This window comes from Dendrobates tinctorius, unplaced genomic scaffold (genome assembly GCF_039654945.1).
Source record: "Dendrobates tinctorius isolate UK_male_01 unplaced genomic scaffold, ASM3965494v1 ptg000143l, whole genome shotgun sequence".
Classification (NCBI taxonomy): Eukaryota; Metazoa; Chordata; class Amphibia; order Anura; family Dendrobatidae; genus Dendrobates; species Dendrobates tinctorius.
Genome location: NW_027361810.1, coordinates 13,020,100 through 13,048,017, shown reverse-complemented (window position 1 = coordinate 13,048,017; position 27,918 = coordinate 13,020,100).

Below are 27,918 nucleotides of genomic sequence, written 5' to 3'. Positions count from 1 at the left end.
TGTCCCAGGGGGATCCGGCAGCAGGTACAGCCGGTGCTGCAGCCCGCTAGCTTCTGTTTCAAGGAGGGTCAGATACTGCACCAGCAGCCGCAACTACCTGCGGCAGACCCCAAGCAGGAGCAAGAGGCTCAGATCCCTGCGGTACCACAAGTCCCAGCATACCCAGCACAACAGCAAGACAGTGGACATGAGACTGCATCTACTGTTGGTGTCCAGGAGAGCACTAATTCTGGGGATATTGATACTGTTCATGTGGGGTTGGGGGCTGAAGGGGGTAGAGAGTCTGTGGTGGACATTGCGCATCCTGATGACGCTATTGAGATTGATGATAAGGTGCAAAATGTCTGTGTTTTCCCCCTTTGGTTTCCAGCCCACAAGGTGCAACAGGCCCCTCCGCTGCAGACCCTTGCCCTGACAGTCAGCCCAGTGTGGCCCCACAGGTCCCTCCCAGTAATGTTTGGAGCCGTGGCGCTCCGTCCTTTACCTCCGGCGCTAATTACACCAGGCAGGCATTCAAAAGGAGGAATGTGGTGCGGTTCAGGCACGGAGGTGCCAAGGAGGACCTGCCGGACAGGAGGCTGGTGGTCAGGGAGATCCTGTGCCGCCAGATTGGGTTTGCGCCAATTATTATCTTGGCGGTCATCAATCTGCCAGACAGACAGGGCTATGATGTCAGCTTTAAGCTCATGTCTGATCTGGACAGATTCTGGACCAATTTCCCCAAGTTCAGGGACGCTGATGGCTGGAATAAGTTCAGCTTCATTCCAATATCTAAGCCAGATACCGCCACGGTTAACATCATCTTTTGGAATGAGGCTGTTCCCCCGCAGGACATTGTGGTGTGGCTCCGGAGACATTGTGACCTTTTCTCCGACCTCACCAAAAACAGGGATGAGGACAGTATATGGACCGGTGGGTGGAAGGTGCTGGTGAAACTGCGCCAGCACAACAATATCACAGCTCACTTACCCAACTCCTTCTTTATCGGGAGGGAGAAGGGGGATTGCTTCTACCCTGGGCAGCCATGAAAGTGTTTTAAGTGTGGTAAAGTGGGTCACCTGGCAAACACCTGTACCGTGGTAAAGTGCAGCCTGTGCGGGGAAGTCGGCCACTTAGCGGCAGATTGCCAGAACATCAAGTGCAATCTCTGTGGGGAGATTGGCCACCCTCACAGGGACTGTCCTGATGCCTGGCACAATATATGCAAGCTCCTTCCTGATGAGGAGTTAGTGACAGGCTCAGGAGGAGGAGGCTTTAATGTCAGGGACAGTACTGACCAGGTCAGAGGTCCACCAGGGGTCTGCTCAGGTCACATCAGAGCAGCATTGTACAGAGGGGAGCATGGAGGTCGTCCCTCAGGTCCAGCAGCCACATGTAGCCACCACTTCAGTATCACCATCTCTAGCTGAAGAAAGTGGCTGTAATCAGGTAAAAAGGAAAAAAAGGACAAGGCCTCCCGTAAACCTGAGGAGGGGTATGTCACTAGCCAGGGTGGCAGGAAAAAAGTCCAGGGTTCGGCAGGTGTGATGGTCGTGTCCAATAAGTTTGATGTTTTGTCTGAGTCTGATGGGGACTTGGAGGAAGAGATAAAAAGAATAGAGACTGCGTATGACAGGGACGTAGCGGACCATCCCCCTACAAAACGGAAGCCCGTACCTGCTGACACTGAGATACAGTCTGACATGGAGACCGGTGGTAGTCAGAACATCTGTGACCCAGACTTATGATGGCGGCTTTTACATCTCTGCTCCTCTGTTGTGGCATTGTGATGGCGGATTCCTCATTAAAAATAACATCCAGTAATGTGAACAGCATTAAGGTGAGGAGGACGAGGCACGCTGTCTATGACCATCTCCGATACCTGGACACAGATGTCATCTTTCTGCAGGAGACGCGGCTAACGACTCAGGGGCTTATGAGGGAGGCTGAGAGGGAATGGCGGTCTGTTCCCTCTTTTTGGTCACTGGCTGCGGAGCCGTACGCCGGGGTCGCCATTCTGTTTAACACCAAGGATGTGACAGTACATAGGATGACGGAGGTGGTTATGGGAAGGTGTCTGGTCCTGGAAGTCACTGTCCATGGGAGGCGACTCCGGCTTATTAACATCTATGGGCCACAGACAGTGACTGACAGGATACAGTTATTTAATGATGTCAAGCCTTATCTGTTCACCTCTCTTCCAGTGATAATGGCGGGGCACTTTAATGCCATACTGACATCAGGTGACAGCTCCTCAGGTAGAACCGTGATGAGGGATGGTAGGATCTTTAATAACAGTCCTGCAGGCCGGATTAGGTGAAGTCTTTAAACGGGGAGGTCGAAAGCCAAAATCAACCTATTCCTGCTCCAATAGAGGCAGTAGAATAGATCTGGCTTTTGTAAGTCCCATGGATGTCATTGGTGCCATGAGTGAGAGAGTCATCCCATACTCAGACCATCTTGCCCTATATTTCTGCCTGGGGGCCGCTAAGCGAGCTGATGTTGGTAGGGGGTTATGGAGACTCAATTCCAGCCTCCTCCATGATGTCTCTGTCCAGAGTTGTGTCCACTCCCTTTTGCAGGGTCATCTACAGAGAGTGGACTTCTATGACAACATGGCCGACTGGTGGGAGGGCGTCAAGGATGATATCAGATACCTCTTGAAGAGTCTGCCAGTTAAGAAAGGCAGGAGTAAGTATAGCCAGTACCTAAGGCTGCGCAAAGAATTGGAGTCACTCTATTCTGAGGGCGGGGGTAACCAAGAGAAGATCGACCGGCTGAAATCTGAGATAAGGCAGTATCAGTACAGCAGGTATACCTCCTTGGTTCTTGAATGGGATTATGGGGTCTTAGGGGCACCTGATCCCTTTGAGAATTGCCGGGAGCGGGTGGCCAATAAATCGGTCACAGGTCTCATTGACTCCCAGGGTGTATTGCAGGAATCTCGGGAGGGTATCCTGGGGGTTGTGAAATCTTATTATACTGACTTGTTTCAGAGGAAGGCTTTGGATAAACATAAAATGACTCAATTCTTGGAGGCAACTCCAACGCCTGATACTAATGATCTGGACTTTTCTCCTTTGACAGCAGAATTAACGGTGGAGGAGGTTAAGGAGGCCATTGATAAGTTACATCTGAAGAAGGCACCAGGTCCAGATGGTATAACTGCAGAATTTTATAAGAAATTCAGAGACCTCCTGTCTCCAATTCTTGTGGATGTTTACAAAAATTGTCTAGAAAATCACCTTGTTAGCGTGGGTAGTCTGGGGCCGGAAACTACAGGAGAGGACCCTCTGGACCATGGCACCGAGGGGCCCCGGGCGAGCTGCCAGGTGGAACCGACCCCTATACAGGGACCGTTAGGAGCAGGCCCAGGGGTTCGAGTACCACGGTAGCCGGTACCGAGAGAGGTGGCTCAGGATGGACCGGAGTAGGACTGTGGGACTGAAGTATAGATGACAGAACAGAAACACTGGAGGCAGGACAGAAGCAGGATGGAACAGGAACACTGGAGGCAGGACTGGAGTAGGACGGCAGGACTGGAGTAGGATGGAACAGGAACACTGGAGGCAGGACTGGAGTAGGACGGCAGGACTGGAGTAGGATGGAACAGGAACACTGGAGGCAGGACTGGAGTAGGACGGCAGGACTGGAGTAGGATGGAACAGGAACACTGGAGGCAGGACTGGAGTAGGATGGCAGGAACACCGGAGACAGGACTGCGGAAGAGAGCAAGGAACCCGGGTAGCAGGACTGAGAGGCTGCTGCGGAGAGCAGGCGAGAACGGAACTGCAGGAGCCGAGAGCACACGATGCAGCGAGGCCAGTGTGCTAGGAAACACAACAATCAGGCACCTCCCTCAGGGGGAAGTGGCCTGATATGCTCCTGTCTGGTCTGCCATTGGTCAGGGAGGTGCTTCCGGGTCAGGGCATAGCCGGAGCACAAGAAGCAGGAGGGAGGCGCGGCCACGGCCTATGGCGCATGCGCATTGCATGCAGGGACGCCGCCGGCCGCGCACCTGCCAGAGGCGACCTCCGTGGATGTCGGGCGGCGGGAGGCTGCGGCGTGGGAGAGATGGCTGGGTGAGTACACAGGGACGGCGTAACAGTACCCCCTCCCCTAAGCCGCCCTCCCCGGACATTAGCAAGAAATCTCTTGAGGATACGGGGAGCATTGATATTCTCCCGAGGCTCCCAGGATCTCTCCTCAGGACCAAAGCCCTTCCAGTCAACAAGGAAAAATGTCCTACTTCGAACCTTCTTCATGGCGATAATGTCCTCCACTTCAAAGACATCATCGGCACCCACCAGCTGAGGACCGGAATCAGGCAAGGAATGGAAGCGATTCAGCACCACAGGTTTCAGGAGAGAGACATGGAAGGTGTTCGGGACCCGGAGCGAAGCAGGCAACCTCAAAAACGGAGACTTGGCCGAGGACTCACCAGCATGGTTGTTGTAAGCGAACTCTGCCCAGGGAAGTAAGTCAACCCAATCGTTCTGGTGGGCGTTGGAGAAATGACGTAGGTACCCAGTCAACGTCTGGTTGGTGCGCTCCACCTGCCCGTTGGACTGTGGATGGTAGGCTGAGGAGAAGTCAAGGGAAATGTTCATGAGCTTACAAAGCGATCGCCAGAACTTGGAGGTAAACTGAACCCCTCGGTCCGACACAATGCGTTGAGGTAGTCCATGGAGTCTGAAGATTTGGTGGACGAAGACTTTGGCCAGCTCCGGAGCCAAGGGGAGACCGGGCAGAGGGACAAAGTGGGCCATCTTGGAAAAACGATCCACCACCACCAAGATGACTGTGCAGCCAGAATAACAGGGTAGGTCGGTGATGAAATCCATGGCAATGTTTTCCCAAGGGACCGCAGGAACGGGCAACGATAGCAACAAGCAGGACGGAGGTCTTCGTGGCACTTTGTTTTTTGCACAGGATGGACAAGAGGCCACAAAATCGAGTACATCTTGGCAAAGCGTGGGCCACCAATAGTGACGCGAGATAAGATCCAGGGTCTTCTTGATCCCGGCATGGCCAGCCAGTTTGGAGGAGTGCCCCCATAGAAGGACTTTTAGCTTGAGGTTCTCAGGCACAAGCGTTTTGCCAGGAGGAGGAGCAAGCCAGTTCACTGGGGCCACTGTGATGATCCTAGTGGGGTCAATGATATGCGAGGGTTCCTCCATGGTTTCGTGTGGCTGAAAGACCCTGGACAGAGCGTCGGCTTTGGTATTTTTGTTGCCGGGACAGAAACGGAGCTCGATGTCAAATCGGGCGAAAAACAAGGACCATCTGGCCTGACGAGGGTTAAGTCTCTGGGTCAGATAGGTCAGATTCTTGTGATCCGAGAAGATGACAAAGGGATGGACAGCTCCTTCCAGGAGGTGACGCCACTCTTCCAAGGCCAACTTGATGGCCAGGAGTTCCCGATCGCCGATCGAGTAGTTACACTCGGATGGAGAAAAGGCCTTCGAGAAAAAGCCACAAGGGTGCAGACGACCGGAGGCGGATCTCTGGGACAAACCTGCCCCGGCATCTGTCGAGGAAGCGTCCACCTCGAGTACAAAAGGTTGGTTGCTCTCGGGGCGATGCAGAACCGGAGCAGTGGAGAAGGCCCATTTTAGGGTCAAAAAAGCCTCTTTAGCCTCCGGAGGCCAATCCTTGGGAGTAGCCCCTTTACGGGTGAGAGCAGAAATAGGTCTTGTGATGGCGGAAAAGTGAGAGATGAATTGCCGGTAATAATTGGCGAATCCGAGAAATCGTTGAATTGCCCTTACTCCAACGGGGCGAGGCCATTTGAGAATGGCAGACAGCTTCTCGGGATCCATCCTTAGTCCAGCGTCGGAGATAATGTATCCCAGAAATGGCAGGGAGGTCTGTTCGAAGAGACATTTCTCAATCTTCGCATACAGGCAGTTCTCCCGAAGACGCTGTAACACCAAGCGGACACTTTCTGTGGGACGAGATATCCGGTGAGAAGACGAGGATGTCGTCCAAGTATACGACCACACAGGAGTACAAGAGGTCCCGGAAGATCTCGTTGACGAACTCTTGAAACACCGCAGGAGCATTGCAGAGGCCAAAGTGCATGACCAGGTACTCGTAATGGCTGTCTCGAGTGTTGAAGGCCGTCTTCCACTCGTCTCCAGCCCGGATGCAGACCAGATTATAGGCTCCTCTGAGGACCAGCTTGGAGAAGACCCGGGCTCCTCTAAGACGATCAAACAGCTCCAGAATGAGTGGAAGAGGGTACCTGTTCTTAATGGTAATTTCATTCAGACCCCTATAGTCAATGCACGGCCGTAGAGTTCCGTCCTTCTTTTTGACGAAGAAAAACCCGGCTCCCGCGGGTGACGGGGATTTCCGTATAAAACCTTTGGCGAGGTTTTCTCGAACGTATTCGGACATAGCTGTGGTCTCAGCGGGAGACAGGGGGTAGATTCTGCCCCTTGGGGGAGTTGAACCAGGAACAAGTTCAATTGGGCAGTCAAAAGGCCGATGTAGAGAAAGGACCTCCGCTTCCTTCTTATCAAAGACATCGGCGTAGGAACTGTAGGCTGGAGGAAGACCCGGAAGGTCTGGGAGCAGCCGAGGAGCAGCCACCAGGCGGACAGGAATCAGACAGCGAGCTTGGCACGGGTGCCCCCAGCGGAGTATCTCCCCAGAAGACCAATCGAGGACAGGCTGATGAGTCCTTAACCATGGGAGACCGAGTAGAAAGGCGTGGGAGAGCTTAGGCAAAACGTAAAAGGCTATCTTCTCTCGATGTAAGGCACCAACTTGCAACTCCACTTCCTCAGTGACCAAGGTGACGGTCACCTGTAGTGGTTTGCCATCCACCGCGGCAATCTGGAGAGGGTTAGATAGGGCAACCACGGGAATTTGGTATTTGTCCACTTCTTCCGGCCGAATGAAGTTACCTGCCGAACCCGAATCCACGTTGGCCACCTTGGACCCACGTCTCTCCCCTGAAACTAGAAGCACAGAAATAGTAAGAGGTTGAGAGGAATCATCGTCGCCTAGGGAGGCCTCTCTTACCTGACCTAGGCGGAGGAGTTTCCCTGTCTCTTAGGACAGGTGCGGATATAGTGCGATGAAGCTCCGCAATAGAGGCACAGACCTTGTGCCCGCCTCTCTTGCTGACGTAACTCTGTCAAGTTGAGACGGTCAATCTGCATAGGCTCGACCGACCGAGGACTGGCAGAACGGATGAAAAAGGGGGCTGGCCTGGTGGATCTCCTCTCTCTCGCTGACTCCCGAGCGCGCTCCTGGAAGCGTAGGTCAATGCGGGTAGCCAGCGAAATAAGGTCCTCTAAGGAGTTCGGGGTCTCTCGACCTGCGAGTTAATCTTTTATTCTGCCTGAAAGACCGTGCCAGAACGCCCCTACCAAAGCCGTGTTATTCCAGCCGAGCTCGGAGGAGATCGTGCGAAAGCGAATAGCGTACTGACCGACCGTGAGAGAACCCTGATGTAGATTAAAGAGTGATTCAGTGAGGACAGCTAACCGACCCGGCTCATCGAAGACCCTGCGAAAAGTATCCAAGAAAACCGGAAGACTCAAGAAACAACGGGATCGTCACGTTCCCAGAGGGGATTCAACCAAGACAGGGCCTCTCCCTCCAGATGGGACATAATGAAGGCTACTTTGGCCCGGTCAGAGGGATATTGCTGCAGCAACCATTCAAAGTGGAGACTACACTGATTTACCGTAAGAACCCCCTGCAGAGCTTAGGATCCCCAGTGAAGCGAGGCGGTTTGGCGAGGCGCGGCGTCGGGAGAACTGTAGGAGCGGGGGGAGGAGTCAGAGCTGCGGCGGCAGAACGTAGGGCCGACAAGCGGCTATCAAAGGAGGCAATGTGAGACAAAATATGGGCTTGGGTATCTTGTTGCTGGACCAGCTCCTGTTGAAGACTGGTCAGTAATGTGACAGTTCCAGGATCGGTCACCTGCAGGGCCGACAAACGGGTGTCCATGGACTTCATGACGGACATAATGCGTCCCTGATTCTCCCGCAGGAAGAGTAACTCTTTCTGGGTGGCAGCTGTGGTACCGGCAGGATCCATGGCCTGATTGTACTGTTAGCGTGGGTAGTCTGGAGCCTGAAACTCCAGGAGTGGACCCTCTGGACCGTGGCACCGAGGGGCCCCGGGCGAGCTGCCAGGTGGAACCGACCCCTATACAGGGACCGTTAGGAGCAGGCCCAGGGGTTCGAGTACCACGGTAGCCGGTACCGAGAGGGGCGGCTCAGGATGGACCGGAGTAGGACTGTGGGACTGAAGTATAGATGACAGAACAGAAACACTGGAGGCAGGACTGGAGTAGGATGGAACAGGAACACTGGAGGCAGGACTGGAGTAGGACGGCAGGAACACCGGAGACAGGACTGTGGAAGAGAGCAAGGAACCCGGGTAGCAGGACTGAGAGGCTGCTGCGGAGAGCAGGCGAGAACGGAACTGCAGGAGCCGAGAGCACACGATGCAGCGAGGCCAGTGTGCTAGGAAACACAACAATCAGGCACCTCCCTCTGGGGGAAGCGGCCTGATATGCTCCTGTCTGGTCTGCCATTGGTCAGGGAGGTGCTTCCGGGTCAGGGCATAGCCGGAGCACAAGAAGCAGGAGGGTGGCGCGGCCGCGGCCTATGGCGCATGCGCATTGCATGCAGGGACGCCGGCGGCCGCGCACCTGCCAGAGGCGACCTCCGTGGATGTCGGGCGGCGGGAGGCTGCGGCGTGGGAGCGATGGCCGGGTGAGTACGCAGGGACGGAGTAACACACCTGATGCCTCCATCCATGAGAGTGTCCTCATTAATTCTGCTGTCTAAAGGTAAGGAGCCGAGCGACATCAAGAACTGGAGGCCGATTGCCCTCTTGAATGTTGACAGGAAGATTCTGGCAAAGATCCTGTTTTCTAGGTTAGTCTGTTTGTCCTCGGCACTGTTGGCAGGCTCTCAGTTTGGCACAGTAAAAGGGCGGAACATCTCTGGAGCGGTCATCTCGATACGGGAGATGTGAGAGATGTAAAGCGCTGCGGTGTGGGAGATATGTTGTCAGTCTGGACCAGGCTAAAGCCTTTGACAGGGTTGATCATGACTATCTGTGGGCCACTTTGTCAAAGTACGGTATTCCAGGACAATTTGTGGATTGGCTGAAGACGTTGTACAGAAAGGCGGTGAGCTTTCCTCTGATTAATGGTTGGCAGGGTGACACTTTTGAAGTTGAGGTGGGGTTGAGACAGGGCTGCCTGCTGAGTCCACTCCTGTATGCTTTTGCCATGGACCCGTTTTTGAGGTCACTGCAGGAGTGTAACTTTTGGGGGGTGCCAGTCCCCCACTGCTTGCCTCTGAAGGTGGTTGCCTACGCGGATGATGTGGCGCTGGTGATATCTAATCCTCATGAGGTGCAGATGTTGTCTGCGGCCATCAGAAGTTACTCAGAGGCCTCCGGGTCTCTGGTCAACCTTGAGAAGAGTCAAGCTCTGTGGACATTGCAATCTGACCCAGACTTTGATCTGCCGCAGTTTGTTAAGGCCTCCACCCATATTAAGATCTTAGGGGTTAAATTTGGGAGGGAAGATAATGCCAGCCTAAATTGGGAGGAAAAATTGGAGACTGAAAATGCAAAGGTTCAGCGATGGAAGAACTGGAGGCTGACTCATAGAGAAAGGGTTACTATGTTGAAGACTTACCTGGTCCCCGTCTTCTTGTATGTCTTTGTCGTTTTTCCTTTGCCAGAATCCTTCTCGCCGAGGCTCCTCAGCCTGTTCTTCCAGCTCTTGTGGGGGAACAGGATGAACCTGATAAAGAGGGGTATAACGTACCTACAGCGGAGTGAGGGCGGGCTGGATATGTTAAATCCAAAAGTAAATCTGAAAGTAAATTTTGGGAGCATGGATTCAAACATTAGCTCCCTGTCAGCGAATAGTATCAGGTATTGGATATTGCCTTTTGCGGAATCTTGGGTGCGAGGCGGCAGTCTCAAGAGGAGGAGATAGACAGGTGGCCACCTCCCCCAGTATCTGGAATATGGTCTGAAGTGTGCCAGGAGGTGGGGACTGGAGAAGTCTTACATTGAGAGTAATACGAGGAAAGATCTGTGTGCTCATATATGTGGGACTTTCTTCTACTCTCCACTGGCCCTAAGAGATTGTGCCACCAGGACTCTTCAGGACAGTCTCTGATTACTCAACGGGAGGCGACTTCCAGCAAAGTTTTTTGACATTGCTTGGTTGTCGCTACATGGGAAGCTCTTTGTGAGGGGGAACTTAAAATATTTAAGTGTTTCGGATCGGAACTGTCCCCTTGGTTGTCAGCAGGAGGAAACCATGGAGCATTTTATTTGTGATTGCTGGGGAGGTAGGGAAATATGGACGGAAGTATCGACCAAGCTGAAAATCCCCAGACTGTTGTCCCTGAATTACCCTGACATTATCTATGGAGTCCCATCCACTGACGGTAACATCGACAGGTGGACAATGTATCTGATCATTACGACCATTAAATATTACCACTGGCACATGAGAACCCGAGTGTCCCTCCACAGCGAGCCCTTCCATCCCGTCACCGCAGTCACGAAGATACTGTCCGAGCTCAGATGGATAAGAGCGTTAGAGATAAAGAAAAGTCAGAGTAATGAGAAACTATGGAGGAAAGTGTCCGTGGGAAAATAACATGATCATGTTACTAAAAGTGTTTATTTCATATTCTTCCTTCCACAGGAGTGAACTCTAAGATACCTTTATTCCTAATGTATTAACTTAGTTATATAATTATTGTCTGATGCATTCATGAGAATTTATGTTTTGTATTAAGGAAGAATTCTGTTTATTTTAATTGTATTTGTTGGTTTTATACAATAAAAATTGCCCCTATATACAAGAATATAACTACTATAATACTACTCCTATGTACAAGAATATACTGCCTGTGAGAATCATGTGGGAATAGTGGATTAGGGCAGGTATATCTCACCCAGATTCCTTTCCTATGTGGCCTAGTCTGGTCAGTATCGCACCTGCTTGCTAATGAATAATGGGAGGTGGATATAAAAGGATGCCAGGTGGTTGTGTGAGTGTCTCAGCCTGGGAACACAGAGAGCCTGTCTGTGTGAGAGACACAAGTGAGTGAAAGCAGTGCCCACTGCAACTGTGGTTTGGCTGGACGGGAGAAGCCCGCCAGTTGGTAGTTAGGTTGTCCATTGTTTAGTTAGTGCCGGACAGGCAAGGATTTGTTTTATGTTTTATTTCCTTTTGCATTGCTTTCACCGTTAATAAACCTGACCCAGTGTCAGTTACACCCGAATCCCAGCTCTGCGCCTGAGTTTCATGCTGAACGCACGTGACCTTTGACCCCAGCAAAGCCGATCCCGGAGTGTTTTATCACATTGTGGTGGAGAATGCGGGCATCACGTTGCAAGCATGAGCATGGAGGACGTGGTAAAAGCGCTGGTACAGTCCACCGCCGTCCAGCAAGAAGCTAATCGGGTGATGATGGCCCAGCTGAAGGAGTTGGTGGACATGACAGTTACCGATCATTCGCTTCTCCAGCAGGTGGCGCAGCGCTTGGCAAGCTTACCTGAGCTTAACCTGGAAGGCGAGTCGAGAGTGATTCACGTGAGTCGGTACTGGCAGAAAATGACGACCGAAGATGACGTCGAGGCATACCTGACCACGTTTGAACGGACGGCGGTGCGAGAAAAATGGCCGAAGGCACGATGGGCCGGCCTAATTGCCCCGTTTCTTTCCGGTGAGGCCCAAAAGGCATATTATGACTTAGAGCCTGAAGCCGCGCAGGACTTTGACAAATTGAAAGCCGAGATCTTGGCCCGGCTGGGAGTGATGACCGCTGTCCGTGCACAGAGAGTGCATCAATGGACTTATCAGCCGGATAAACCACCGTGGTCACAGATGTTCGACCTGATCCACGTGACGAAGAAGTGGCTACAACCCGAGGTGTTGACAGCGCCAGAGATAATCCAGAGAGTCGTCATGGACAAGTACCTGAGAGCTCTACCGCCAGCCCTGAGGAAGTGGGTAGCCATGGAAATCCTACGACGGCAGATCAACTGGTGGATCTGGTTGAACGTTACTCCGTTGCGGAAGGACTCCGAGACGACGCTACCCCACCTCGTTCTTCATCATCTCCACGTGGAACCGGTAAGACTGTTCCAGGGAGCAGGGGAGATGGAAAAATCCCTAAGACAGTGGGGGAGGAAAACGGGACTGCCCGCACTGCGAGGCCGAGAGTAACGAACTATGGTCTAAGCAAGGGGCCCGTTAGGTGTTTCTGCTGCCAAGAGATGGGACATATTGCTGCGAACTGTCCGGTCACTACTGAACCCATGCAGTGCGACCTCACAGACTCTAAAAACCGCATGTCTATGGTTGCACGGGTAGTGAGTGTGAATGCCGGTCAAAAGGATGTGGAAAAACACTTGTGTTATTTAACTGTTGATAGCAAAAATGTGGTGGCATTGTTAGACTCGGGAAGTGTGGTGACTCTGGTGAAGGCCAGTCTGGTGTCAGCCCCGACTGGACCATCAGACAAATTTTCTGTAACGTGTGTGCATGGAGACACCTGTTCGTACCTCACCACGGTCATATGCATTACTACTTCCTATGGGTCTGTGCAACATAAAGTGGTACTCGTCCCGGCGTTATTGCATGATGTTATTGTGACGTCCGCCTGCGGGTCTGGGCTGCAGCCAGGCAACACCCCGAGAAACACTGATACCCTTTACCCCTATACAGGGATCTGGATTTATAGCAGAGCCCAGGAGGCGCTGTCTGAGTAGGAGCAGTGACCAGAGCAGGACGGTCGTCAGAAAGGTGTTCCAATACAGGACACAAACGTGGAGATATGCGAGTCTAAACCAGTCGGGCAGCAATGGTACAAAAACGGTAGACAGAAGCAGAGTCAGATTCAGGCCGAGAGTCATAAACCAGGAGAGTAGCAGAGGTACAGAATCGTTAGGCAGAAGCAGAGTCAGATTCAGGCCGAAAGTCATAAACCAGGAGAGTCGCAGAGGTACAGAATCGTTAGGCAGAAGGAGAGTCAGAAGTCCAGGCCAAAGTCAGTCAGTCAGAAAGCAATTCACACAGTAACACACAGGGGAACCAAGAATATATCCGGCGGCTTGCAAGACCAGTCCCAAGGTATTTCAGGGATCAGGTCACCCCTCATAGGTTCCTGGACTGATGATGTCATCAGTACCGCCCCCAGGACCAGGCCAGATGGAGATGCAGTAACCTCTTGATGACTGACAGAGGGGTGGAGCCTGCGTCCACCAGATGCCTGCGCAGGTGCCCTTACTCTGTCAGCACCATAACTCCCGGGCGAGCCATGGCGCCTCCTAGTGACCGCGACAGGAGCAGCAGACCCAGAATTTAACGGCGACGTGACAGACCGGCGCCTCCTAGAGGCTAAAGCCGGGACAGTAGGCTCTGAGCCTGACGTGACAGAACCACGGCCCTGTCCAGTGGCCGAGGCAGGAACAGCCGTCCCTGAGTCTGACGATAAAGTGGCGGTCCGGCGCCTCCTAGAGGCCGCGACCGGAACAGCAGGCCCTAAGTCTGGCGGAAACGTGACAGTTATCCTGGGCCGGGATTTTCCCCACTTCTGGCAATTGTGGGAGAATCAGTTGATACCCCAGGGTAATAGTGTACATGATTCTTCTCCCAGGGCGCGTGTGGGTCCCGAACCCCTGGAAGAGGTCTCCCCGGAAGACTCTGGGGAAGAGTCTGCGGGAAATGACCTGCAGTTCCCGTTTTCAGTCATGGCGGGTGATACGGATGAGACCGGGGAAGAGGAGGAGGCCGACAGCCGTCCACCTCCCCGTTTGCCGGATTTAGAAGTTCAGAAAGATGACTTCCAAAGCGAGCAAATAAAGGATCCTACCCTTTCTCAGGCTAGGACAAATGTAAAAGTGATAAATGGGGTACCCGTAGAACCTGGCTCTAGGCTGGCATATCCTTACATGGTTCTGGAGAATGATTTACTCTATCAGATAGAGAAAAAGGGGGAAGATACGGTGCAACTATTAGTCGTGCCAAAACCCTACCGGCGGCAGGTGCTGGACCTGGCCCACGGACATGTGATGGGAGGTCACCTGGGAGTCCAGAAAACCACCGAAAGGATATTACACTGTTTTGTTTGGCCAGGCATGCATCACGATATTCGAGTATATTGTGAGTTTTGTCCTGACTGCCAAGCCTCTGCACCTAAGCCCCGGTTCTGTAACCCTTTGGTACCCCTACCTATTATTGAAGTTCCGTTTGAGAGGATTGGGATGGATTTAGTTGGGCCCCTTCCACGGTCTGCACGTGGACACCAACATATCCTGGTCATCTTGGATTATGCCACTCGTTACCCGGAGGCCATCCCTTTGCGTAACACGGCCACCAAGACGATTGCCAAGGAACTGGTGCATGTGTTTAGTCGGGTCGGTATACCAAAACAGATACTCACCGACCAGGGGACCCCCTTTATGTCCAGGGTAATGAAGGAGCTCTGCCGATTGTTACAAATCGAACCGTTACGCACATCCGTGTATCACCCTCAAACAGACGGGTTGGTCGAACGGTTCAATAAAACTCTGAAGCAGATGCTGAGAAAGGTGATAGACAAGGATGGGAAGAACTGGGACTATTTACTTCTGTATTTGCTTTTTGCCATCAGGGAAGTACCCCAGTCTTCCACGGGATTCTCGGCTTTCAAGTTATTGTACGCTCGACGTCCTCGCGGACTGTTAGACGTTGCAAAAGAAACCTGGGAGGGTCAGGTCACTCCGTTTAAAACAGTGATAGATCACGTCACACAAATGCAGGACCGTATTGCGGCTGTTATGCCTATCGTCAAAGAACACATGATACAGGCTCAAGGAGCCCAAAAAAGAATCTATGATAGGGGCGCCAAGATCCGTACGTTTGCACCCGGAGATAGGGTGTTGATCCTGGTCCCCACTGTGGACAGTAAGTTCCTGGCAAAGTGGCAGGGCCCCTTTGAGATTAAGGAAAGAGTTGGTGAAGTAAACTACAAAGTATACCAGGCAGGTAAAAGGAAACCTGAACAGATTTATCATGTAAATCTGATAAAACCCTGGAAGGATCGGTCTGCCTTGTCAGCGGAGCTGGCCCGTCCTGTCTGCTCGCATACCGTACCGGAGGTACGGGTTGCAGAGACTCTCTCGGAGCGGCAAAAGACTGAGGTCAGGCAGTTTCTACTTCACAACCAAAAGTTTTTCTCAGAAAAACCCGGGCAGACTATGCTAATGAAACATGACATCGTAACGGAACCTGGTGTCACAATTCACGTAAAGCCCTACCGAATCCCGGAAGCGCGCCATGAAGCCGTTTGCCGAGAAGTGAAGGCAATGTTAGAGTTAGGTGTCATTGAGGAATCGCACAGTGCTTGGTCCAGCCCGATTGTGCTAATTCCTAAACCGGACGGCACCATCCGGTTCTGCAATGACTTCAGGAAACTGAATGCGGTCTCAAAATTTGATGCCTATCCTATGCCCCGGGTCGACGAGTTAATAGATCGGTTAGGAAAAGCCCGATATATTACGACCCTAGATCTAACAAAGGGGTATTGGCAGATCCCTCTGGCTGCGGCTGCCAGAGAAAAGACGGCATTTGCTACGCCGGAAGGTTTATTTCAGTATGTGTTTATGCCGTTTGGACTGCACGGAGCACCGGCGACCTTCCAGAGACTGATGGATCGAGTTCTGAGGCCACATAGGCGGTACGCTTCGGCCTATTTGGATGACATTGTCATTTACAGCTTGGACTGGGAGACTCATCTCCAGAAAGTACAAGCTGTGATTGACGACCTGTGGGAGGCAGGTCTAACCGCGAACCCCAAGAAATGTCACATCGGGCTAGAAGAAGCCCGGTATTTGGGGTATGTAATTGGGAGGGGTGTTGTTAAACCCCAGGTTGATAAGATTCAGGCGGTTCAGGACTGGCCACAACCTGTCAACAAGAAGCAGGTGCAAGCCTTCCTGGGGATCGCCGGCTATTATCGCCGGTTCATACCCAATTTTGCAGCCATCGCTACCCCCTGATGGATTTTACAAAAGGGAAAGACTCCGTCATGATTAAATGGAGTTTAGTGGCTGAAGAAGCCTTCCATAGCCTAAAACGGGCACTTTGCTCTCAGCCCGTACTGGTGACTCCGGACTTCCGCAGCGAGTTTGTGGTACAAACGGATGCCTCTGATACCGGTATCGGGGCCGTACTCTCACAAGTGAGGGACGGAGTGGAACACCCAGTCCTCTATCTCAGCAGGAAGCTGAATAAACACGAGCAAAGGTATGCAGTCGCAGAAAAAGAGTGCCTCGCCATTAAGTGGGCTCTAGAGGCCCTCAAATATTACCTGGTGGGCCGAAAGTTCAGGCTGATCACTGACCATGCCCCTCTCAAGTGGATGCACTTGAACAAGGAACGGAATAGCCGGGTGACCCGGTGGTTCCTTGCCCTGCAGGCCTACACTTTTACGGTGGAGCACCGCCCAGGGGTACAGATGGGGAATGCAGATGCCCTGTCCCGAGTGCACTGTTTGGCCGGTGTCATTGCTCGACGGAGTGGTCTGAGCAGAAGGGGGGATATGTGAGAATCATGTGGGAATAGTGGATGAGGGCAGGTATATCTCGCCCAGATTCCTTTCCTATGTGGCCTAGTCTGGTCAGTATCGCACCTGGTTACTAATGAATAATGGGAGGTGGATATAAAAGGATGCCAGGTGGTTGTGTGAGTGTCTCAGCCTGGGAACACAGAGAGCCTGTCTGTGTGAGAGACACACGTGAGTGAAAGCAGTGCCCACTGCAACTGTGGTTTGGCTGGACGGGAGAAGCCCGCCAGTTGGTAGTTAGGTTGTCCATTGTTTAGTTAGTGCCGGACAGGCAAGGATTTGTTTTATGTTTTATTTCCTTTTGCATTGCTTTCACCGTTAATAAACCTGACCCAGAGTCAGTTATACCCAAATCCCAGCTCTGCGCCTGAGTTTCATGCTGAACGCACGTGACCTTTGACCCCAGCAAAGCCGATCCCGGAGTGTTTTATCACATGCCCCTATGTACAACAATATAACTACCATAATACTGCTCCTATGTGCAAGAATATAACTACTATAATACTGCCCCTATGTACAAGAATATAACTACGATAATACTGCTCCTATGTACAAGAATATAACTACTATAATACTGCCCCTATGTACAAGAATATAACTGCTTTAATACTACCTCTATGTACAAGAATGTATTATAGCAGTTATATTCTTGTACATAGGGGCAGTATTATAGTAGTTATATTCTTGTACATAGAAGCAATATTATGGTAGTTATATTGTTGTACATAGGGGCAGTATTATAGTAGTTATATTCATGTACATAGGGGCAGTATTATAGCAGTTATATTCTTGTACATAGGGGCAGTATTATAGCAGTTATATTCTTGTACATAGGGGCAGTATTATAGTAGTTATATTCTTGTACATAGGAGCAGTATTATGGTAGTTATATTGTTGTACATAGGGGCAGTATTATAGTAGTTATATTCTTGTACATAGGGAGCAGTATTATAGTAGTTATATTCTTGTACATAGGGGGCAGTATTATAGTAGTTATATTCTTGTACATAGAGAGCAGTATTACAGTAGATACATTCTTGTACATAGAGGCAGTATTATAGTAGTAATATTGTTGTACATAGGGGCAGTATTATAGTAGTTATATTGTTGTACATAGGGGCAGTATTATAGTTATATTCTTGTAGATAGGGGGCAGTATTATAGCAGTTATATTCTTGTACATAGGGGCAGTATTATAGTAGTTATATTCTTGTACATAGGAGCAGTATTATGGTAGTTATATTGTTGTACATAGGGGCAGTATTATAGTAGTTATATTCTTGTACATAGGGGGCAGTATTATAGTAGTTATATTCTTGTACATAGAGAGCAGTATTACAGTAGATACATTCTTGTACATAGAGGCAGTATTATAGTAGTAATATTGTTGTACATAGGGGCAGTATTATAGTAGTTATATTGTTGTACATATGGGCAGTATTATAGTTATATTCTTGTAGATAGGGGGCAGTATTATAGCAGTTATATTCTTGTACATAGAGACAGTATTATAGCAGTTATATTCTTGTACATAGGGGCAGTATTATAGTAGTTATATTCTTGTACATAGGGGCAGTATTATGGTAGTTATATTGTTGTACATAGGGGCAGTATTATAGTAGTTATATTCTTGTACATAGGAGCAGTATTATAGTAGTTATATTCTTGTACATAGAGAGCAATATTACAGTAGATACATTCTTGTACATAGAGGCAGTATTATAGTAGTAATATTGTTGTACATAGGGGCAGTATTATAGTAGTTATATTGTTGTACATAGGGGCAGTATTATAGTTATATTCTTGTAGATAGGGGGCAGTATTATAGCAGTTATATTCTTGTACATAGAGAGCAGTATTACAGTAGATACATTCTTGTACATAGAGGCAGTATCTACTGTAATACTGCTCTCTATGTACAAGAATATAACTACTATAATACTGCCCCCTATGTGCAAGAATATAACTACTATAATACTGCCCCTATGTACAACAATATAACAACCATAATACTGCTCCTATGTACAAGACTATAACTACTATAATACTGACCCTATGTACAATAATTTAACCACTATAATACTGCCCCTATGTACAACAATATTACTACTATAATACTGCTCCTATGTACAAGATTATAACTACTATAATACTGCCCCCTATGTTCAACAATAACTACTATAATACTGCCTCTATGTACAAGAATATAACTACTATAATACTGCCCCTATGTATAACAATATAACTACTATAATACTGCCTCTTTGTACAAGAATGTAACTACTGTAATACTGCTCTCTATGTACAAGAATATAACTACTATAACACTGCCCCAATGTACAAGAATATAGCTACTATAATACTGCCCCAATGTACACGAATATCACTACTATAATACTGCCCCTATGTACAAGACTATAACTACTATAATACTAGCCCCTATGTACAGGATTATAACTACTATAATACTGCTCCCTATGTACAATAATATAACTACTATAATACTGCCCCTATGTAAAACAATATAACTACTATAATACTGCCTCTTTGTACAAGAAAGTAACTACTGTAATACTGCTCTCTATGTACAAAAATATAATTACTATAATATTGCCCCCATGTATAAGAACATAACTACTATAATACTGCTCCTATGTACAAGAATATAACTACTATAATACTTACCCTATGTACAGGAATATCTAATATATAAAGCTCAAGTGTGTGTATGTATGTGTGTATATATATATGTATGTATGTGTGTGTGTGTATGTCCGGGATTGGCATCCACACCGTCGCAGCTACAGCCACAAAATTTGGCACAGTCACACGTCTGGACCCCGAGAGTGTCCTAGGTTATGTTGTGAGGCGAAATTTTAACCCCGCGCGTTCCAATTCACCAAACAATTTTGCCCCTATCTACATATTGGGGAAAAAGTGTGTGTGTATCAAGCCCCGCCCCTCATTATGATGTTATAATGGTTGCCATGGCGACACTGATGTCGTCATAGGTTGCAAGCCCCGCCGCTCATTATGATGTCATAATGGTTGACTATCGGATGGAGGATGTGTGATGGGTATATGGGCACGGGACTATGGGATGGCGGATATGTATGATGGGTATATGGGCACGGGACTATGGGATGGAGGATAATTATAATTTTCTATAACTAACCACAGTTAGTTACTATGCCCGGGCAGCGCCAGGCTCTTCAGCTAGTAACTACTATAATACTGCTCCTATGTACAAGAATATAACTACTATAATACTGCCCCCTATGTACAAGAATATAACTACTATAATACTGCCCCTATGTACAAGAATATAACTACTTTAATACTGCCCCTATGTACAAGAATATAACTACTATAATACTGCTCCTATGTACAAGAATATAACTACTATAATACTGCCCCCTATGTACAAGAATATAACTACTATAATACTGCCCCTATGTACAAGAATATAACTACTATAATACTGCCCCTATGTACAAGAATATAACTACTATAATACTGCCCCTATGTACAAGAATATAACTACTATAATACTGCCCCTATGTACAAGAATATAACTACTATAATACTGCCCCCTATGTACAAGAATATAACTACTATAATACTGCCCCTATGTACAAGAATATAACTACTATAATACTGCTCCTATGTACAAGAATATAGCTACTATAATACTTCCCCTATGTACAAGAATATAACTACTATAATACTGCCCCTATGTACAAGAATATAACTACTATAATACTGCCCATAAGTACAAGAATATAACTACTATAATACTGCCCCTATGTACAAGAATATAACTACTATAATACTGCCTCCATGCACAAGAATATAACTACTATAATACTGCTCCTATATACAAGAATATAACTACTATAATACTGCTCCTATGTACAAGAATATAACTACTATAATACTGCCCCCTAAGTACAAGAATATAGCTACTATAATGCTACCTGACGAAGGCAGCGTGCCGAAACGCGCGTTGGGGAGGGCGCCCATTCAGGAGACCAGGAATATATCATATTAAGTTACCCGATACCACTACTATTGTATAATGCTTACCTGTCTTTTATATGCTTAGTCCTGGTCATTTAATATATGTTGTGGACACACTGACACCTGGTTGTGTTTTTTTGCACTATTGCACTTTATTATTTAATTGTGTGCAATTTTATTCTTGTGTATGTTTTGTCATATGCACTATATTTATATAATATTATAGTTTTGTAATTGTGCACTACACATACTGCATATATAATTTTTGACACTTTTTATATTTCACGTATATAAACTGGATAAGTGCGCCCCTTTTCTTGTAGCATACAAATATGCATTGCAATTTTATCAAATTTATTACTCTATGATGTTTTGACCTTATATCATTTTTTACCTGGTATACTAATAAAAATGTATATTATTCTGAATTTTGGACTGTCAGTCGGCTTTTTTTCTTATGTGTTTTCATGCTAGTTATATTCTTGTATATAGGAGCAGTATTATAGTAGTTATATTCTTGTACATAGGAGCAGTATTATAGTAGTTATATTCTTGTACATAGGGGCAGTATTATAGTAGTTATATTCTTGTACATAGGGGCAGTATTATAGTAGTTATATTCTTGTACATAGGAGCAGTATTATAGTAGTCATATTCTTGTATATAGGAGCAGTATTATAGTAGATATATTCTTGTACATAGGAACAGTATTATAGTAATTATATTCTTGTACATAGTGGACAGTATTATAGTAGTTATATTCTTGTACATAGGGAGCAGTATTATAGTAGTTATATTCTTGTACATAGTAGCAGTATTATAGTAGTTATATTCTTGTACATAGGAGCAGTATTATAGTAGTTATATTCTTGTACATAGGGGGCAGTATTATAGTAGTTATATTCTTGTACATAGGAGCAGTATTATAGTAGTTATACTCTTGTACATAGGAGCAGTATTATAGTAGTTATATTCCTGTACATAGGGGCAGTATTATAGTAGTTATATTCTTGTACATAGGGGCAGTATTATAGTAGTTATATTCCTGTACATAGGAGGCAGTATTATAGTAGTTATATTCTTGTACATAGGGGCAGTATTATAGTAGTTATATTCCTGTACATAGGAGGCAGTATTATAGTAGTTATATTCTTGTACATAGGGGCAGTATTATAGTAGTTATATTCTTGTACATAGGGGGCAGTATTTTAGTAGTTATATTCTTGTACATAGGGGCAGTATTATAGTAGTTATATTCTTGTACATAGGGGGCAGTATGATAGTAGTTTTATTGTTGTACATGTGGGCACTGTATATATAGCTGGATTTTTGCGGGCACTGTGTATATAGCGGGGTTTTTGCAGGCACTATATATATATATATATATATATATATATATATATATATATAATAGGGTGCCAAGGAAATGCATGGTAAAAATTAAGTAGAAAGTTTTTGAAGGTCTTACCTCCTAATTTTGTACCTTTTTGGACATAGGTATTTTATAATTTTCTTTTTTTAAGATGTTATCATTTTCTGGTTGCTCAATGGCACGTTATATTGCAGTTTTAAATGTTTGTTTAGTATTTATCGTCATGCATATCCTGCGTTATGTATGGTATGTTATGCCGTTTACCGAATCAGATTGATTTTGTATTTTGATAGATCGGGCGTTTCTGAATGCGGCGATACCAAATGTCTGTAGATATATATATATACTAGCTGAAGAGCCCGGCGCTGCCCGGGCATAGTAACTAACTGTGGTTAGTTATAACAAATTATAATTATCCTCCATCCCATAGTCCCGTGCCCATATACCCATCACACTTCCTCCATCCCATAGTCCCGTGCCCATATACCCATTATGACATCATCATCACCATTGCAACCTATTAAGACATCATCGTCACCATGGCAACCATTGTGACAGCATCTTCACCATTGCAACCTATTATGACATTAGCGTCGCCGTGGAAACCATTATGACATCATAATGAGGGGCGGGGCTTGCAACCTATGATGACATCAGCGTCGGCATGGCAACCATTATGACATCATAATGAGGGGCGGGGCTTGCAACCTATGATGACATCAGCGTCGCCGTGGAAACCATTGTGACATCATAATGAGGGGCGGGGCTTGATACACACACACTTTTTCCCCATTATGTAGATAGGGGCAAAATTGTTTGGTGAATTGGAACGCGCGGGGTTAAAATTTCACCACACAACATAGCCTAGGACGCTCTCGGGGTCCAGACGTGTGACTTGCCAAATTTTGTGGCTGTAGCTGCGACGGTGCAGATGCCAATCCCGGACACACACACACATTGAGCTTTATATATTAGATTTAATATATACTTGAGCAAGTGGTAAATCTAAATTTAATGTCAACATATTTTACATGGTGAATCCTTATGCCAAAAGGAACAAATTTGAGGGGTGGGGCTATGTGCACACACTGTGGATTCACAAGCGGATTTTTCCGTGCGGATCTGCAGGTAAAACCGCAGCTAAAATGACCTGCGCTTTTACCTGCGGATTGGCCTGCGGTTTGACACCTGGACAATGGAATAGGTGGTAAACCGCAGCGGAATCCGCAGAAAGAGTTGACATGTCAATTCTTTCTGCGGATTTAAAACCGCATCTTTTCCGCAGTGAAAAAACCGCAGCATGTGCACTGCGGATTGTAAATCCCATAGACTTACATGGTACTGTACACTGTCTCTAGAACTGCTGCGGATCCACAACAGAATCCGCAGTGTGTGCACATACCCTGAGACTTACCAATTTGCAAAGTTCATTTTTCATTGGCACCCTAATATATATATACAGGAAAGATGTATATCTTTGTACCGTGTTAGCCAGTAGATAGAAAAATATTCAGGATTGAGAGTCCTCAGTAGTTGATACCTTTTAATGGCTAACTGAAAAGATGGTAACACATTGCAAGCTTTCGAGACTACTCAGGACTCTTCAGATTTTGTATTAGTCTGTGCCTGATGAAGAGACCTGAGTAGTCTGGAAAGCTTGCAATGTGTTACCATCTTTTCAGTTAGCCATTAAAAGGTATCAACCACTGAGGACTCTCAATTCTGAATATTTTAATATATATATATATATATATATACAGTATATATATTAGTGGGATTTTTGCAGGCACTGTGCTTATAACGAGGTTTTCGTGGGCACTGTATATATAGCAGGGTTTTTGCAGGCAATGTATATATTAGCAGGGTCTTTGCAGGCACTGTACTGTATATATTGCGGGGTTTTTGCAGGCACTGTACATATAACGGGATTTTTGCAGGCACTGTATATATTCAAATTCAAAAGAAGCTTTATTGGCAGGACTAAATACACATTAGTTTTGCCAAAGCAGGTGTACAAAAGGAAATAGGGATAGGGACTGTAGGGATGTTGGGAAGGGGCTGTAGGAAAGGTGGATGGGGCAGATCCAGGTTGGGGCTATAGAAGTCCATGGCATAGGGAAGGTGGATGGGGGATGGGGCATATCCAGGGTGGGGGCTATAGAAGTCCATGGCATAGGGAAGGTGGATGGGGGATGGGGGCAGATCCAGGATGAGGCTATAGAAGTCCATGGCATAGGGAAGGTGGATGGGGGATTGGGGCATATCCAGGGTGGGGGCCATAGAAGTCCATGGCATATCATAGTTCTCTTTCTCGCAGTCTATGGCATTCGCTCACATATTGCGCTGCTATCTCCACTGCTCTCTCTTCTTCCCCCAGCAGGATATATGTTTTCTCTTCCTCCTTCGTGGTGATGAAATCCGGGAAGAGATGTGAGAGTCTCCTGAAGTGAGTGTCCCTCACTGCTGAGTACTTGGAGCAGTGTAGCAGGAAGTGGGTCTCATCCTCCAGGGCCTCCTGGTCACAGTGTTGGCACAGTCTTTTTCCTCCCTGGGCTTGTAGCTCTGCCTGTGTCAGCCGGATTCGATGGCCAGACTGTGGGCACTGAGTCTATACCGGCTCAGGATCTTGCGGTCTTTGGGGTCCGGGAGTTTCTCCAGGTATGGGGCCAGTCTGTAGTCTCTCTGTAGACTCCGGTACATGGTCAGTTTCTGTGAGCTGATGATGTCGTTCTTCCAGTCACTTACATACCTCTCCTGGCCTTCGTCTACCATCTTCCTGATTCCGGCTTTTGTCAGGTTGTTGTGATTGGTGTTCTGGTCAGGTTGGGTTTGGGTGAGCTGTTCCGAGGGTCCTGGTTTTTCGGTTTCCCCTACATGTGTTAAACGCTATATATAGCGTTTTTTTGCAGGCACTGTATATAGCGGGATTTTTGCAGGCACTGTATATAGCGGGATTTTTGCAGGCACTGTATATAGCGGGATTTTTGCAGGCACTGTATATAGCGGGATTTTTGCAGGCACTGTATATAGCGGGATTTTTGCAGGCACTGTATATAGCAGGGATTTTTGCAGTCACTGTAAATATAGCGGGGGTTTTGCAGGCACTGCATGTAGCGGAGATTTTTGCAGGCACTGTATGTATAGCGGGATTTTTGCAGGCACTGTATATGGGTCGCCCTCCCAGGGCTGTGGGGTACTCGGTACTGGGCCCGATGAGCTTCAATGGGAGATGTCACGGCAGCTGGGACCCGGCGCGTGGCCCTGGGCGCACATTGTAAAGGGGAGTTGTTTCAGTGTGCTTGTGGTGGTTAAAGTTTATAAGTGATTTGTGACGCCACCTGTGGTGTTCGGCAAGGAAGATGTTAGCCGACGCTGCAGACAGATCCTCTGGAACAGATGGTGTGGTGCAGCAATGATGTTATAGCCCTCCACAGGCAGGGCTGTAGTCCCAGGGCAGAGTAGGTGAAGTGACACGTAGATGGTGTGGTGTCAGGTGCAGAGGTGGCAGCTGTGCTAGGCAGGATGGCGCAGGGAATAAGTGGAGGACACCAGGGCATGTAGTTCCAAAGCTTTACTCACAGTCTGTTGTACAAATTGAGTGCCCGCCAGGGCTATCGGGGTACTCGGCACCGGGCCCGTTGAGCTCAATGGGAGTTGTCACGGAAGCTGTGACCCGGTCCATGGCCCTGGGGCTCCATGGCAAAAGGGGGTGAAAGAGCAATGAAATAGAATTGATGAATAGTTTGTGACGCCACCTGTGGTGTTCGGCAAGGGAGATGTTAAGCCGACGCTGCTTGCAGATCCTCTGGGACTGGTGGTGTGTTGCAGCCAAGATGGTGAAGCTCCCCACAGGTAGAGCTGTAGTCCCAGGGCAGTGTAGATGCTAGTACCCAGATGTAGCGGTACCAGGTGTGTTGGCGCAGGAATGACTGCAGGACACCAGGGCTTGTAGTTCCAAAGCTTTACTCACAGTCTGTAGCACACACAGGTGCCTGCCTCCATGCTGTGTCCTCTGGGTCAGGGACTCAGTCGACCTCCAGGCAAGATAGGACGCTCCCTTCCAACACTCTGCCAACATGTGCCTTTCTGAACGTCTCCTCTATAGCGCTTTTAAGTGTGAAGATCTCCTAGTACTGAGTTACACTGGAGTTCCTCCTGACAGATGTTCCCAAGAACTCTACTTGTACGGCAGACAGCTGTAGCCTGCTTCGGGGACTCCTTACTGCCGAATCCCGGCTCACTGTCAATGTTGCTGTTGTGCCCCCAAGTCTTAGATGTGAGTAGTTCATTTACATCCCACTACTCCACCGGTGTCTGCTGTAGAACCATTAGTGTCCATACAACCTCGGGGACCGGGCCCTGGCCTTGCGCTTAGAACTTCTAGGCAGGGTTCTTCCTCTAACCCACGTCCTCTGTTCCTTTTACTCCTACGTTCCATACTAGTCTTTCCTTCTTATGGAAGATCAGGTTTCCGTTCAATGTCTTTCTCTTTCTTTCCTTTCCCGTGCCAGCAGACCCAGATCACTGAGATCTGCTGCAGCACCTCCTTCCTCCATCCCTCTACCAGGGATCTTCTTTCCTCACTCCTCTCTGAGTGACTCTCCGACTCACTGACTGACTGATATTCTAAACCTTCCCACTCTTTTATGTGTTCTAAACTCCACCCGCCGCCCAGCACGTTTCATGCTCCAAGCAGGGAGCCACCAAAGGTGCTCTGCTGCACTCTAAGCAGGGAGCCGCAATGTGGCTTTGCTGAACTACTCTATTGTGTGGGGTGCGAGTGTTGGAGCGTGGTCAGGAGCCTCCAACTTACCTGGATGGTGGGGCACCACACCTCAGGAGGAGGTGCAGTACCTCTGTGGCAACTGAACCCTCAGGGGCGCCACACAAACAGGTGCCTGCCTCCGTGCCGTGTCCTCCGGGTCAGGGACTCAGTCAACCTCCAGGCCAGATGGAATACTCCTTTCCAACACTCCGCCAACATGTGCCTTTCTGAACGTCTCCTCTTATAGCGCCTTTAAATGAAGTACTCCTAGTACTGAGTTACACTGGAGTTCCTCCTGTCCGATGTTCTTATGAACTCTACTTGTACGGCAGACAGCTGTAGCCTGCTTCGGGGACTCCTTGCTACTAAGTCCCGGCTCACTATCCAGTTGCTGTTGTGCTCCCAAGTCTTGTGTGGGAATAAAGCGGTCACTACTTCTATTCCTCCGGTGTCTACTGCAAGACAATTAGTATCCATACAACCTCGGGGACCGGGCCCCGGCCTTGCGCTTGGAACTTCTAGGAAGGGTTCTCTTCTAACCCACGTCCTCTGTTCCCTTTTACTCCTCACGTTCCATACTAATCTTTCTTTCTATGGAAAATCAGGCTTTCAGTCTATGTTGCTCTCTCTCTCTTCCTTTCCCGTGCCAGCAGACCCAGGTCACTGGGATCTGCTGCAGCACTTCCATCCATCTATCCCTCTCTCCGGGGATCTTCTTCTCTCCAACTCCCTAACCAACTGACCTCAAATCCTACACTCTTCCCGCTCCTTGTAATGTAAACTAGCTCCACCCACTTCCCAGCACGTTTCGTGTTCCAAGCAGGGAGCCACCAATGGGTGCTTTGCTATACTCCAAGCAGGGAGCCGCCGAAGGTGCTTTGCTACACTACTTTGTGGTGTGGGGTGCAGGTGTTGGAGCGTGATCAGGTGTCTCCACCTTACCTGGATGGTGGGGTACCACACCTCAGGAGGAGGTGCAGTACCTCTGTGGCGACTGAGCCTCAGGGGCGCCACATATATAGCGGGGATTTTTGCAGTCACTGTAAATATAGCGGGGATTTTTGCAGTCACTGTAAATATAGCGGGGTTTTTGCAGGCACTGTATATAGCGGGGATTTTTGCAGGCACTGTATATATAGCGGGATTTTTGCAGGCACTGTATA